Source organism: Phalacrocorax carbo, chromosome 9, assembly GCF_963921805.1.
Source record: "Phalacrocorax carbo chromosome 9, bPhaCar2.1, whole genome shotgun sequence".
Lineage (NCBI taxonomy): Eukaryota > Metazoa > Chordata > Aves > Suliformes > Phalacrocoracidae > Phalacrocorax > Phalacrocorax carbo.
The window spans coordinates 33185527-33199082 of NC_087521.1; the positions used below are offsets into that span (position 1 = coordinate 33185527).

At 47.8% G+C, this 13556-nt stretch overlaps 1 long non-coding RNA gene across 1 annotated transcript; it reads right to left on the reverse strand.

Moving 5' to 3' along the window:
- Positions 1-4115: 4115 nt before the first annotated feature.
- Positions 4116-12538, reverse strand: LOC135315062 (uncharacterized). Its single transcript, XR_010374512.1, has 4 exons — positions 12425-12538; positions 11830-12042; positions 8152-8311; positions 4116-6923 (listed from the first exon to the last, which is right to left on the reverse strand). It is a non-coding gene; the product is annotated as an uncharacterized LOC135315062 (long non-coding RNA).
- Positions 12539-13556: the final 1018 nt, after the last annotated feature.

Consider the following 13556-nt stretch of genomic DNA (forward strand, 5'->3'; position numbering starts at 1 on the left):
TCCAAAATTAAAAGGAACAGAACAACTGCAAAACATAGCCCTGAGACTCTATCCAGTTCTCAAAAACACACACAAGCATTTACTGAGCAGCAATTCAAGCACTTTAATTGTATTTTATAGCTCTCTTCCATGCCAGTCCTGAAGCAGACAGGGAGACAGTGCTTAGCCTTCATAGGGACAGCTATCCCACAAGAGGTGGGATGTCATCTGTGATTTGGTGAACTAAGTTTAGATGTTGATATGTGAGCTAGGTGTATAAACTCCTGTTATCACACCTTATATGTTAAAAAACCACTCGATTTGTTATAGATCGACATATATAAAAATATATGTAACATTGGCAAGTGAGGCAAGGATGAGGACAGCAAATCAGAAATCGGCATCTCCAAACAGTGGAAGAGCATCAACAGAGATGTCAAAAATTAAAATTAATTGAAGAGAGGACACCTAAGAATAACTGGAGGCTGTCGACCCAAAATGATTTTATCTGCTATTTTGTAAGGCTTTAATTCACATTGCAAAAAAAAACCCTCTAACTTTGGGAAATTGTAAGAGACCTTGTATTCCAGCCATAAATCCTTCTGCTGCACCTAAGAGACACGACTCTTGAAGAGGTTAAGTTCTTGGTAAGTAAAGTTCTTAGCAAGCAATCTTTTCCCACTGAGTTGGCCTCTTCAAGTTTCTATTTGTGCTGCTAATGAGGTTCCCACAATCTCCAGGAAGCTGGTCTCAGTTCTAATTAAACAAGACTTGAGGAACTATTCTGCCAAAGTAAGCGCTGGATCTGCCCACCCCATTGACTGAGTCATGCAGCCTGGATACATGCAGGCTGGAAATGTAAAACATATATTGACATGAAGAGTTATACTCTCCAGTGAGGGTGCTTTCTACAGCTGCAGCATTTATTAAACCTTTGCCACCATCCAAAAACAACACATAACTTGAACAGTCCCCAAGGCTAGAGACTCTTCCAGGACTCTTCTGGCCATGTTCTGAGCAGGAGATCTGGGTTCCTCTGACCTCTTCAACATGGTCCCAGGCGTTAAGAAACAGGACCCTGGAAAACACAGCTCTGGACTCCATCCAGTCCTTTACATAAAATAAGCATGCGTATACATTTACTGGTATTAGAGTATCCTCATGGAGCTGCAGTATTCCAGAAACAACCACGGTATAGAGATGAGGACTACAAATGCCAGCTTGGCCTTAGACGCAACATGTCTCTGTGGACTTACCAATTCTTTTTAATATTTATTATATGCATTTACTTATTATCTAAACCATTTTAACTGGTAAGTTCCAAAATGCTTTCACTCACTCCAAATCAAAATGCCAAGCTATCCATGCAATGGAAATCACAACTGTGTCCTCCCCATGACTGTCACTGTAAGAAAATAGGCTGATTGAAAAACACAAAATCAGCTTCTGTTCCACTCCCATAAGAAACAGTTTTTCATAGTGTTTTCTGCCAGGTCCTGATGAGGGCTAGCAAAGAGCAGAGAGTACAGTAACTCTCGAAGGAGACATGTAGCAGAGACAAGATTACCGTCTGTTCATCCCAGGCCAATACAAACCATTCAGTCTGTGAGCACTCAGGAATGTGACACTGTCTGCAGACTCTGACCAGACAATGAAGATTTTCCAGCCAGTTCTGTGAAAGAATTCCATAGTACCCAACCTCTCCATCCAGACTGAGAAGCAATATTCACACAGCCTGCAGGACATAAAGGAAACAGCTTGTGCATCTATATTAAAGGGAATTGTATTTATTCAGGTGAACCAAGACCAGTGATGGTGGAAAATATGTTCAGTTTCCTAATTATACCCTTTCAAGAAGGGAACCATTTGACCATGCCCATGTTATATGGCTGGAAGCATGTTCACCCCAGCTGGGGCTGACACAGGGGAACAAAGGAGAAAGTGCATGTTATCTCTTCTTTCCTCTGTGCGAAACGCAGAGTTCGTCTGGCCCAGGCCTCTAGCAAAGGTAAGTCCAGGCTGTGGAGGTGATGATCTCCACACATCTATGGTTTCAGTGTCTCTCCAGCCTGCACACCTGGGCACTGGGATATGGGAGGAGGAAGCATCTGGTGCACACACTGAGGTCTCAATCCCACATGGAAAGAAGATGTTATAAGCACCTAAAAGAAAGGACCCTCAGCCAGGCATGAGCAGACAGGCTGAGCCACCCCTTGCTGTCAGAACAGCCTTCATGTTCAAACTGAGTCTTCATTCCCATAGATCTGATTTGGTCTTCCTACACTATTGTGTGCAATGAATAACATGGGAAAATACTTCCCAATGAAGGGGGGTGCAAGACAGCCTGTGCTTGTGTAGGACTCCGTGAGCTCATTGCAGAGCAGGCCCTGCAGGATCTAACCATTAGGTGCCATATATTCTGCAATAAAGCTGCAGAAATGTTCCTTTCCCCAGCAAAATATTTAAAGGCTTTCTGTTGATAAAGCAGTGTTATCATGGGAGCTGAGTGCTTTAGAGGAAATATTAACAGTATATATGGTCAGATAAGCAGGAAGGCATGAGCAAGGAGCTGCTGCACTACATGGCTTGCTGCTTGCTCCTGCTGCACATCAAAGCAGCTGTGTGGAGAGAGGCCAGAGAAAGAAATATAAGGAATCAGTAGTAGGTGTTAGCAAGACTCAGCTCTGGAAATGTCCTACCCGATAAGGGCAGCAAGTGGGGAGCCAAGAGGCACAACACTGAGCATGAAGAAAGGTAGGCTGTTCAACCCAGCCACTCCACAGCCTCCATAGTCCCAGCTGAGGACCCACTGGCATCGGTGGATGGACTCCCATCGCCTTGGCCGGGGCTTGAATTGGGCCCTTTAGGAACAGAGACAAAAGACCAAGTGTCTGACTTAAATTGATGACTCATCCATCACCACAGCCCAAACTCCTCTTGACAAGTAGAGGGAAAAACCCACAAATTAAGTGACCATTGCCTGCCTTCTCCTTTCTTGCTGAGTGTAAAGGAGAACTTTTGACCTTTCTGCCTCATACATCATGGCTTGGCAGGAGCTGGTTGCTCACCCCAGCTGAACTGTGCCATGCATGTAGCCCCATACAAGAGGTGCCTTTCACGTGCTAAATGATCCTTCCCCGGCTCCTCCTTTGCTCTACTACAACAATATAGAGAGGGACAATGGCACAGCTCCATGGCAGAAGGAGGAGGCTCTCATTAGGAGCCTCTCGTTAGGCATGAAAGACCAGCTGGATCATCCTGCTGTCATTTTTGCTTCGTACTGATTTCCAGAACAGGCTGGTGGAAAGCATAAGCCTTATCCTGAAGGGCTTTCCCCCCCAAGCAAGCTCACCATCAGCAAACTCACCTGCATAGGGCATGGTTAGGATGCTGGCAGTGGGGCTTGGGAAAATAAAAGGCTGCATGGGGAGGCCCATGGCATTGCCTGGGGAGCCAGCAGCACCCTGCAGACAGGACAGGAATTCAGAGAGCTCTTCAAGGACTTGAGGCAGGCTTTGAAACACTTAAGCTTGCCCTGCATTAGTGGGGTCAATTGCACACCAGGCAGAGTGGCTGGGATAAGCCCCCTGCAAAGCCCTCCGGTGGCACAAAGGATGGTAATGCCTGTGTAATGGTGTTTAGGCTGCTGGCCACTGTGTGCCTTTGAGATGTTATGTGGAGGCAGGGCTTCTTGGCACAAAAATGGGCTCTTCCTCCAGAATTGTCTGTGTCTAAGACAACACCACTCTGCCATTAACTGAAGAAGGCGGCAGGAGTGCTTTAAAAGCCACTGAAACAGATATGAAGACACAGGGAGCTCGTAATTACCAGGAAAGGCAAAAACATGCAGCTAGATGGCTGCAAAATAAGGCATTTGCTGTGAAATCCTTCCTACAACCCTACACCAAAATATCGTCCAAAGGCAGCATTTCTTGTATCAGCCACATGCCCCATTGCCCCACCAGCAGCAGAAAAAATGTTGAACAGAGGCCACCAGTCATGTGTAGTTATGGTGCAGAGAAAGCTTTGCCTAGTTTTAATTCGGGGGTGAACTGCTGGCAGAACAAACCCCATTATAAGAAATGCAGATTTAACACAGCCATGTAGTTACCACTACCTAACCATGGTCCCTTGGTGTGGTTCAGAGACTGTCTCTCAGAGGAGAAGCCAAATCTGATAGAAGAAGCTGCAGGTGATGCTGAAAAGGCATTTTAAGCTTTGCTACAGGATGCATGTTGCAGCTCTCAAAGACAGCCCAGCGCTCTGGGCCACACTCCCACCTTAGAGTCTGAAGCTCCTGACAAGTCCTTGCTCCCAAAAAGGTCACAGTTGATCATCTCTCCTGCACAGAAAAATAATCCACCACAAAGGCTTGATGTGAGCAGAAACCCTGGGCCATTTTCTCCTGACAGCCCATTTCCCCAGCTGGGCGGCGCTGGGTTATGCTGCAAGTGCAGGGTTTCTGCTCCCCAAGTGAAAGCTCTTGTCAGATTTGTTCATGCATTTATTTGGTGATCTGGGGCAAGCATCCCTGTCCATGCCCAGTTCCTCACCCTTTCCTGGGGATGGCAGCCTTGCCATGCCCTGAGAGTCCTTGGGAGGCATTTCACTTCTGCTACAACGGCTGTGATGATAGTGGGTAAGATGGAGAGATATTAGATCAGCTCCAAATTGATCATCACCCCCTGAGCAAGGTGTTTATTGTTGTGGCTGAAAACAAATGTTTAAAAGACAGTGTTTGTTGCATTACAGAGCAATGAAACAGTGCCAAAATTTAATCCACTTTCTTGGTCTTTTGTCTTGAAATCATTCTTCTTTGTACCTTGGCTTGCTCTGTACCTATAAATTTGGGAACCAAAACCTGAAAACCCAATGAAGGCAAAATAAAAGGAAGCTAAAATGGACAGCTCAATACTTTTAAAATGTTGAGCTTTTATAGCAATGGTATGAGTTAGATGTGGGTACATTCATGACCTTGTACAGCCAGAGCGTGATCAGATCAGCACTCTGAGGTCTTCTGCAGAGGTTCATGTCCAAGCAAACATCCTGCTTCTGCCAGCTCACCTCGGCCCCACTCAGCCAGTCCTACAGAAGCACATGACATGACTGCTGCTTCCCAACCCTGCTCCACCGGCTGCTCCACCAGCAAGCACCAGCCTTGCTTTTGAGCTGTGGTATTCATTTAACATGCCTTCACTTTCCCAGGAATACACAATTGTCTTTAGAGCCTCCTCAGAAGTCTCTGCAGCCAGTGGAGGGAGGAAGCAGGCTGCCATGTGGAAAGGGTGTCATCCCCATTTTTATGACCTTCCCTGCAGCTGCAGACAGTTGCTTGTATGCTTTACGCCCTGTGCTTCCCCAAAATGAGCACTTCAAGCACCGATTTGGGCTAAGGGCCGTGGGGAAGGAAAAAGCATCCCTGAGCACAGTGAGGAAATTCAAGATCGCTGGATTTCCTCTGCAGCTTCACCTGACTAAAAAAGCAGCGGGCTCTGAGCAGGATCCCATCCAACACTCCCAGCCAGAGCAGCTGGGATGGGAGTTGCAGTGTCACAGCGGGGAAAGGGAGGGAGCTGCTGGGAGGGGGAGCCCATGGGCACCCCAGCCCCTCTCTGGGGGTGCTCTCACAACCACCTGGGTCCATAAAAGAGCTTTACTGGTTCTTAATTTTCTAATTAATGAAGCTTGGCTTCTATCTGCAACCCTACAGTGTCAGCACCTGGATCAGGCACAAGGGACCACTTCCACTGCCACCGGGGCTCTATGGGCCCCTACAAGAGGTCTGAACACCTCTGCCAAGGTGATGACCCATCTGGGCCAAATTAGTGTTAGTTTTCCACCAGACAAAGATGACTCCAATCTCTAAGGCTGCTTCTTTCAGCATATCTGTTGTCTTAGCCTTCTTCCCCAGACAAGTTTTTTGAAACCAAACAGGTCTCCAGCCAAAAGCTGTCCTGCTTTATGGGTACCTGCTAAACACCATGGCCAAATCCTGCGCCTTCCCATCCAGACCTGCTGGGTTAACCTACAGCTCCATGTTTCTGTAGCGAGCCCAGACCGTCAGCACCCATCAGTTGTTCCACAGCCAGGTGAGAAGTGCTGGCAGCGGTGCTATCTGCTGCAGAGTAAATAACAGTCCTTAAACCACAAGTGACTCACGCAGCAAAATCTGTCTAGGCAATGCTTTTTGCAAGCACTTCCACTAGACATAATACAGAAGGAACATAGTAAGCAAAGCAAAGAAATCCCAATTCCAGAGCGACTGGCAAACATAGATTATACACATTTTAGTCTCGATCATATGTGAAACAAGGTGAGACACTTGTACCAGGCATTTTGACTGGTCAATGTCAAATTCTTATTAAGGCCTGTAGAGATCAGTGTCAGAGATGATGAAAAAAGTGGGAAGAAAACAAATTACTAATAACTAGATTTTTGGCTAAGTGGGAAAAACAGAACTCGTGGACCAGTCTCCTTAACAGGAAAATCAGACTGGAACCTGCTGACAAGCCCCCTCACTTCTGCGATGTTCAAAATCCACAGTCAGCTCCAGACCCCCGTTCGGTGCATTTGAAGGTGAGGAGCCACCCAGAGCTGACGGCACTGTCAGAGCATCGCCGCCGGGAGCTGCCAGCTCCCTCTGGGGTCCCACCTTCCAGGCTGCAACGCTGGAGCTGCAGATGAAAGAGCCGGGCTTGCAGCTGGGCAGCGAGGTTTGTATAAACATTCAGTGCCCTCTTCAGAGGGGCCGTTTCATTCCCCAATTTGACAAATGTGTAGAGGGAGAATCTGGGATGCTGCTCCCCAGCTGAAACCTTTTTCAAATCCAGGGCTGCTGGGCTGAACTCGTATCAATCACTCAGTGGTGTATGCAGGCTAAAAGGATCCAGCAAGGGCAAATTCCTGGTCTGGAGCAGATCTGTGTCCTGAAAACTGATACAGTCCTGAATGAAACAAAGGAAAAAGAGAAAGAAGGTTTGGTGAAAGAAGAAGAAGGAATCTGGAAAAGCTGAGGGCTTGGGGTAGCAAGAAATCTTCATTGCTGTATGCAGAAAAGACAGCACTGAGCAGAGAAATGGCTGATGCAATTCCATAAGCTTCATGCAAATAATTTTTTCCATCATCTTCTAGTGAGGGACCTGGGCTGTGGAAGAAAAATCAAACAAGGGTGACACTAGGGATGGTGTGCAGGGACAGGGGAGCTATTTCCAATGTAGGGAGTTTGGTCCTCCATTCTTACAAGGGGGAGAGAATCACTGTTTTTATGGGCTCAGAAAGAAGCATGAAAATTTTCACAAGCCTAAAAAAAGAATTGCTCAAGAAGCTCCGCCCAGTACCTCTGTGTCTGTGGACATGTTATTTCTGCAGGAAAAAAAAAAATAAAAATAACATCCTGCATTACTGCAGTCAAGTCCCTCTTTTGGAGCATTGCCAGGGGTTAGGTGTTACTAGCAGCTCACTGCTGCGATCAGAGAAGCAGCTTCCAGCATTGATTTTTGAAAGCCTGAAAGGTATTTGATACCTTGTCCAATGCTCCCACACACTCCTTGAAAGAGAAACATTTGTTCCCTCGGGACTTTCACCCCAAGTCATATGGCCACCGCTAAGTGCCTGTCCTCAGGCACAGCAAGGGATCCACCGCTGATAAAAAGGAGAAGGGGGCTGGGAGCCCAGCTGAGGGCAGAGAGCCCTCCTGACCACGGGGGACAGAGGCGAGATGAAAGGTGTGTGTATTTTCCCAGGTGATCCCAATAGCATCTCAAAGCCCCGGCTTTCTCACTCTGGCTTTAGCCCCAAAACAAACAAACTGGTGCCGATTTGAATACACCAAGGGCTGACTGATTTGAGCCTCCTGTTGTGTTTTCACAGTCAGCAGCCAACTGGAATTCAAAGGAGAAGGAAAAAGAAAATAATAATAGCAGATTGATAAGATTCTCCAACCCTTTCTGGGAAACATGGAGCTTAAGTCCCAGCCAGGCTGTGCGAAAAGCAGGGCCAGAGAAGCCAGGGCTGTTCCAGCAAGAGAATATCAAAGCAAAAAACAAGGGGAGTTGTCCCAGCAGGGATCAGCATGATAGCAGCTCGCTTTCTCTTTACTCCTGCTGCACCAGATAAGAGCACATTTTGGGGACATTTAGACCCCTGTGGCTGGAGCACCATCCAGCAACTCACCAATGCCAGCAGCACAGCTTTTAGGGCTCTACTGACAAGCCTCAAACATCTCAGGTCAGGAGGATCTTCCCATCGGAGCACATCCGTCCCTGTGCATCTGTGTTGGTATTTCTTCTGCTTGCTCGGAGAGTGCTGGGTGCTCTCAGGCTTGCAGCTGCCTCTGGAGAAAAGGGACATGGGGACACTCGCTCTGCCATTCCCAGCTGTGCAGGTGGAAGACCATGTCGGGGTGTGATTGCTCCCCAGGAGCCGCTCCCCATGCAGCTCACAGCCCCAGCCTTTTCCCATCACGTGAAGTGAAATCCAGCAGCCACCCCAGCCGGCTACGCAACTGAGAGATCAGTGTTTCTGTTTCAGACCTAAAGAAGAGCTTATGTGCTCAAAAACTTCTCTCCTGCCCCCTGCCAAGCAGTTATACAATCTGAGCAAAATAAAGGCTTCTCTGGCAAATCTTTCTTCAATTGCAACCTTCAGGAGTAGGAGCAAAGTGGGATTAAGCAGGAGAGAGTGGTCGCTTGCCACATGCTGGGTCTGCACGCAGGGCAGGGTGCTTGGACGCAACACTGCTCTGGTACCCGATGGGTGCCTCCCAGACAGGAAAGGAAACTGCCAAGGCCACCAGAGACAGACAGACAGGAAAAGGACAAGGAGATAGGGAGCAAAGAGACAAACTGTCAGGCAGTTAACAAGAAGGTGAAGACTTGATGAGCAAGAAGTGAAGGACTGAGTCTTGGAAATGCCTGGCAGGCAGGAGGGGAAGAGCGCAGGAGCAAAGGCAGGCTGGCAAGATGAGGATATAATTAACAGGGTATCAGTTCCCCTAATAAGAGCGTGCTGGGATAGCAGCATGCTGGGATAGCAGCACGTTGGCTCCTTTGCTGACCTGCATAAGCTTCGTGGGCTCTTTGAAGTCAGCTGCCTGCCGGGGCTGGGACACACACAAACACACCCGCTGCGCGTCCCATCCCAGTGGTGGCACACATCGTGCTGGCTGCAGAGCTGAGGGGATTATGAAGCGTTATGATTAGTCCCTGGAAATCCCTGCGTGTGTTTTGGCTGATGGCAGCCACTCTGATAAAGTGTAAAGATGGGGCCCCGCTGGGCAAATGCTCTCTTACTGTCTCCTGCCCTGGCTGGAAAGCGAATCAGCCTCGGCAGCATCTCTGAGGCTGGGAATTTCTGCTTGTGTCCTTGCCAGTCGCTGTCTTGCCTTGTCAGACCCGGTTTTGGCAGGGAGAGGGATTCAGTGCATATCTTAAACCTCTGAATCCTGGAGTTACATGCGTTGTTAAAATAAGCACATTGTTGGAAAGACAATCGGAAAACCTGAACCAAATCTACCTCAGAGGTCTAAAAACAAAGGGAAGTAAAAAGGTCCCATGTTAACTGAAAGTCTTGTGTGACTCTTAAACTCACCTTTGTTTCTGTGGGATGCTGCAGGGCTGCAATCCCACACGCAGAACTCATACTGCAGGTGTCCATGCAGCTGTGCAACCTTTTGCTATCCAGACCTTGGCTGCATCCAGCTCCACCGGGCACAAGCTGATTGCAAATCTGAGCCCTGGAGACCTAGGAGCTCTTTACAGAGATGGCTGACAATCACCCATCTCTGCTACAAATAGGAAGGAAAGAAGGATGGTGAAGCTGTGGTCTCACATGTGGTGGCAGGGCTGAGTCCCCCATCCCCTGTCCACCAGCTCTGCCCACTGCAGGGCATCTGGTCATGCAGCTTTGCTCAGGGAATGGATGTGGTTAGAAGGGAAAGCTTCATTCAGGAGAGAAAAAAAAAAAAAAAAGAAGGGATTTTGTTACCTGGATGATCTCCACAATCCACTAGCATGACAAAAAAAGGCAGAACTGAGCAGCTGGAAAGACAGTCTTTAAGAGAGTGTTAATAGAGTTGTGAAACCACAGCCTAAGGGGACGTGTCCCTTCATCAAAATTCATTGCCCATCAGGAACGGGACATTTCTTCTGCTCAGCACTAGTCAAGGGTGGAGATTTCTGACATGTCCTTACAAGGCAGCCTGTCCCCAGACCGCCCCCCCCCATCGGTCTGTGCGGAGACAGTTGGGGACCAGCGACACATGCCACCCACAACAGAGAGGCATGTTTCGGATCATGCCCTATTAAAACATCAGCAGTACAACACGGAAAACAATTTAAAAATGACAATGACAGATGAGTTCATTCCACCCTGTCTGGAAACACTGCTTGCCCTTCCCAGGGCCAACATCTGCCCTGGAGAGCTGGCCTCCAGCTTGCAACCCACTTCCACGGTGAGCCCCGGTCCTGTTGTGCTTACATGTACATCCTACAAACCCTGCCTGGGGTTGTGAGCCTGTGTTTGGGAGAGTCAGTGGCCTGGGCTTTCAGCACAGTGAAGACTGGCTTTGACTTTATTCAAAGGGAACATAAATATGGTCTGCAAATGTAGCCATCTAGGAAAGGATCCACTTTTGTTTCCTAAAAATCAGCATCCTTCAGCATCTAGTCAAATAGCAAGAATTATTCTGCATTTTGAGCCAGCCCAGATCTAATCATTTACAACAAAAAAATTCATCTCCCTTACCCTGCCCAGTAAATACTCCCAATATGTTGTTTCAGTGTCAAACTTCCCAGAGTCATTACCCTCCCCAGCATCAGACTCCATGGCGACGTGCAGGGTAGCCTGAGCCAGAGACTCCTGCCACAGTCAGCAAACGAGCGTGTTTTACATTAGGCACATTAAGAGGAACAGTCTTATTGCAAGGAATATTAAATTAAAGGAAAACAGCAAGGAGAAGGATTCAACCCTGGTTATACACAGAGGAACACAGAACCAGCCCTAGATTTAAAGCATGTGGAAGCACATTGTAATTTGAGCTGTCTAAAGTTACAGACACAGTAATGGTTGTGTTTCATAACTCCAGGGACAGATGGCAAATTCACTCTTATATTATCTCTTCTGCCTCCTGGGGCAGTTATGTTATGCCATAAAGCCCTTTACCCCACGACTCTAAAAAGGGAAATCCTCTGTGGTCCTGCACTAGAGCTCAAATGAGCAGCACAGCCTTGCTGAAGGGTGTATGCGTGTGTGTGTGTGTGAGCATGCATTTGTGTGTGTAGGTGTTACCTGACACATCTGCCAGTGCAGCAGCCCAGGGCTGCAAGGTTTCTTGCCTATGGCACAGCACCAGTTTTGCAAACCTTGTGCTCAGACCCCAATAAATCAGCAAACCTGTCCTGTCTCCTCACCTGGGCAGATTCCAGCTGTATCACAGCCACTCGCCTTCCCCAGCTATCCCCGCCCCAATCCTTGCAGACCTTTCACAAGGGGGCACATACATTTTTTCCTTCCCTCCAGGCCTTCCCCACCTCCTGTCAGCCTGTAGTACTTGGAAAAAATATGAGATTCCCCAGCCAGGATTTACTGATACCAATACAAAGTGCAAAAACACCTACACTTCTGCGTCGTTCTCGCCGCATGGGATAGCTCGGCCACAAGCAATGCTCAGGGCTTGTGCAGAGTCTCTCATGGTGTGCAGGGCAAGGCCCTGTGCAGCAGTGAAGCAAACCGAAAAGCTCAAGTAACACCAGGACGAAAGGGGAGAGAAAGATTTTTGGGGTGTTGCAAAACTGAGCCCATGGAAAGCGTGGAGGAACCAGCAGGAAAACCTGCGTGAGAGATACCACTTACCATGTCTGGCATGTGGGTTTCCAGGTGAAAACTTCCGTGCATTGTCCCCCGGGTTCACGGTGCATACTAACAGTTGGGGATAAAGTGGGCAGCACTTGGATCCTCCAAGGGCATGGTTAGGGTGAGCTCTGCTGGCTCAGCAGGAGCAGTCTCAGAAGACACTGCCCTGCAGCCAAGCACTGATGGTGATCACACACTCTTAGTGCTCCCTGCCTGCGAAGTAAAATGAATTCATGACAGCAGCTTAAATATAGGTGTTTTACTTGTGCGTGAGGTGGAACACGCAGTTACCATCACTCAGCTGAAGGGTGGTGGCTGCTGAAGCCATAGCAATACAGCAGTATATCAGATGGCCGTTCACTACATGCAGCGTCTCCCAGAGCAGATGCTACCACTGCTGGAGCCATTCTGCCACCTTATATCTTTGTATGGACATTTTGCCCCACATCTATTTTGTAAACATAATCCAGGTCTATACCTGAAAGCCACATAGTTCTCTGTTAATCCAATCTCTGTTTAATCCAAGGCTCAACACAGCCTACAGAAGCTAAGGTCTAGGAAAGCCCTGCACAACTGCTGTGTGTTGCATACTCACAGAGCAGTGAAAGATCAGAACGATTCATCTGGAGCTTGTCCGGAGCCAAGGTAGACCCAGGGCTGCAGCAGCTGAAATGAAATAGTTAGGGAACTATTGAAAGGCTCAGCAACACTGGACAGAGTGATTTGGCTCCTTGTAAAGATAGAGGCCAGAAGGAAACTTCAGATCCTCCTCCAGATCCAGATTTTTCCAAAACTTGAGAGTGCTTAGATCTGAAGGTCTGTCTTGGCCTTTTCTCTGCTGCTAACAGCATTCAGTGTGAAATGTACAGCATGCCAGAGCGCGCTAATGCCTTGCAGACCTGGGTTGTGTCATTACCCAGTGTTATTTATACAAAACTATTTTAAAACGCAGGGTAAAACTTGTAGAAGTGTCTATGTGGAAGATTCATTTTATCTAACTTTATCCACCTACAAGCTGCATGCCTTACACTAGCCACCCAACTTAGAGTTGACTGAAGTCTTCAAGGCTCCTTTGCAGTCAAAGGGCAGAGACAAGCCTCTAGCAGGTAATGTGTCTCTCCTACCCTGGGCACCCATCCTGGGAAGAGAAAAGAATCACCTTTAGCCATGTGTCCCTCTCCACTAGCCACACAGACAACTCTCAGAAGCTGCTTCAGCTAAACACTTGGCTGTTAGCTGGGAGGATTAGGTAAAACTAATCTTGTTGGTGTGACTAAGGAACCTAATTCCCATTTTCAGTAGTGACTTAGGCACTCCCACCAGGTTGTTAGATTCATTAAGGGCCTAAAAATACCAATAATGATTTGCAGGCTGTTACAGTAAGGGATGCCAGGCTGTTAAGCAAACTTTAGGTTCATTAGTCACATAGCTGCCTGCATACTTTTGAAGAAGTTTCTTCCCTCTTTGGAGTCCTGCATCTAAAAAGCCTTGCACACAAGCCTGCATGTAGCTCCTCTATCTGAGGCAAGATGTAGGCTCTTTGGGGCAGAGCTGTCGGTCCGATCTGTCTGAGCAATGCAGGACACACCACCGCCCAGGTCTGGACTTTGCACACTACCATGATACCAAGAACGGGAAAGAAAGAACAAGCCTGACAGATGACAATGAAGACCTCACTGTTGTGCATTTGTCACTCCCTTTTCAGTTACATCTTCCCTTCTCTATAC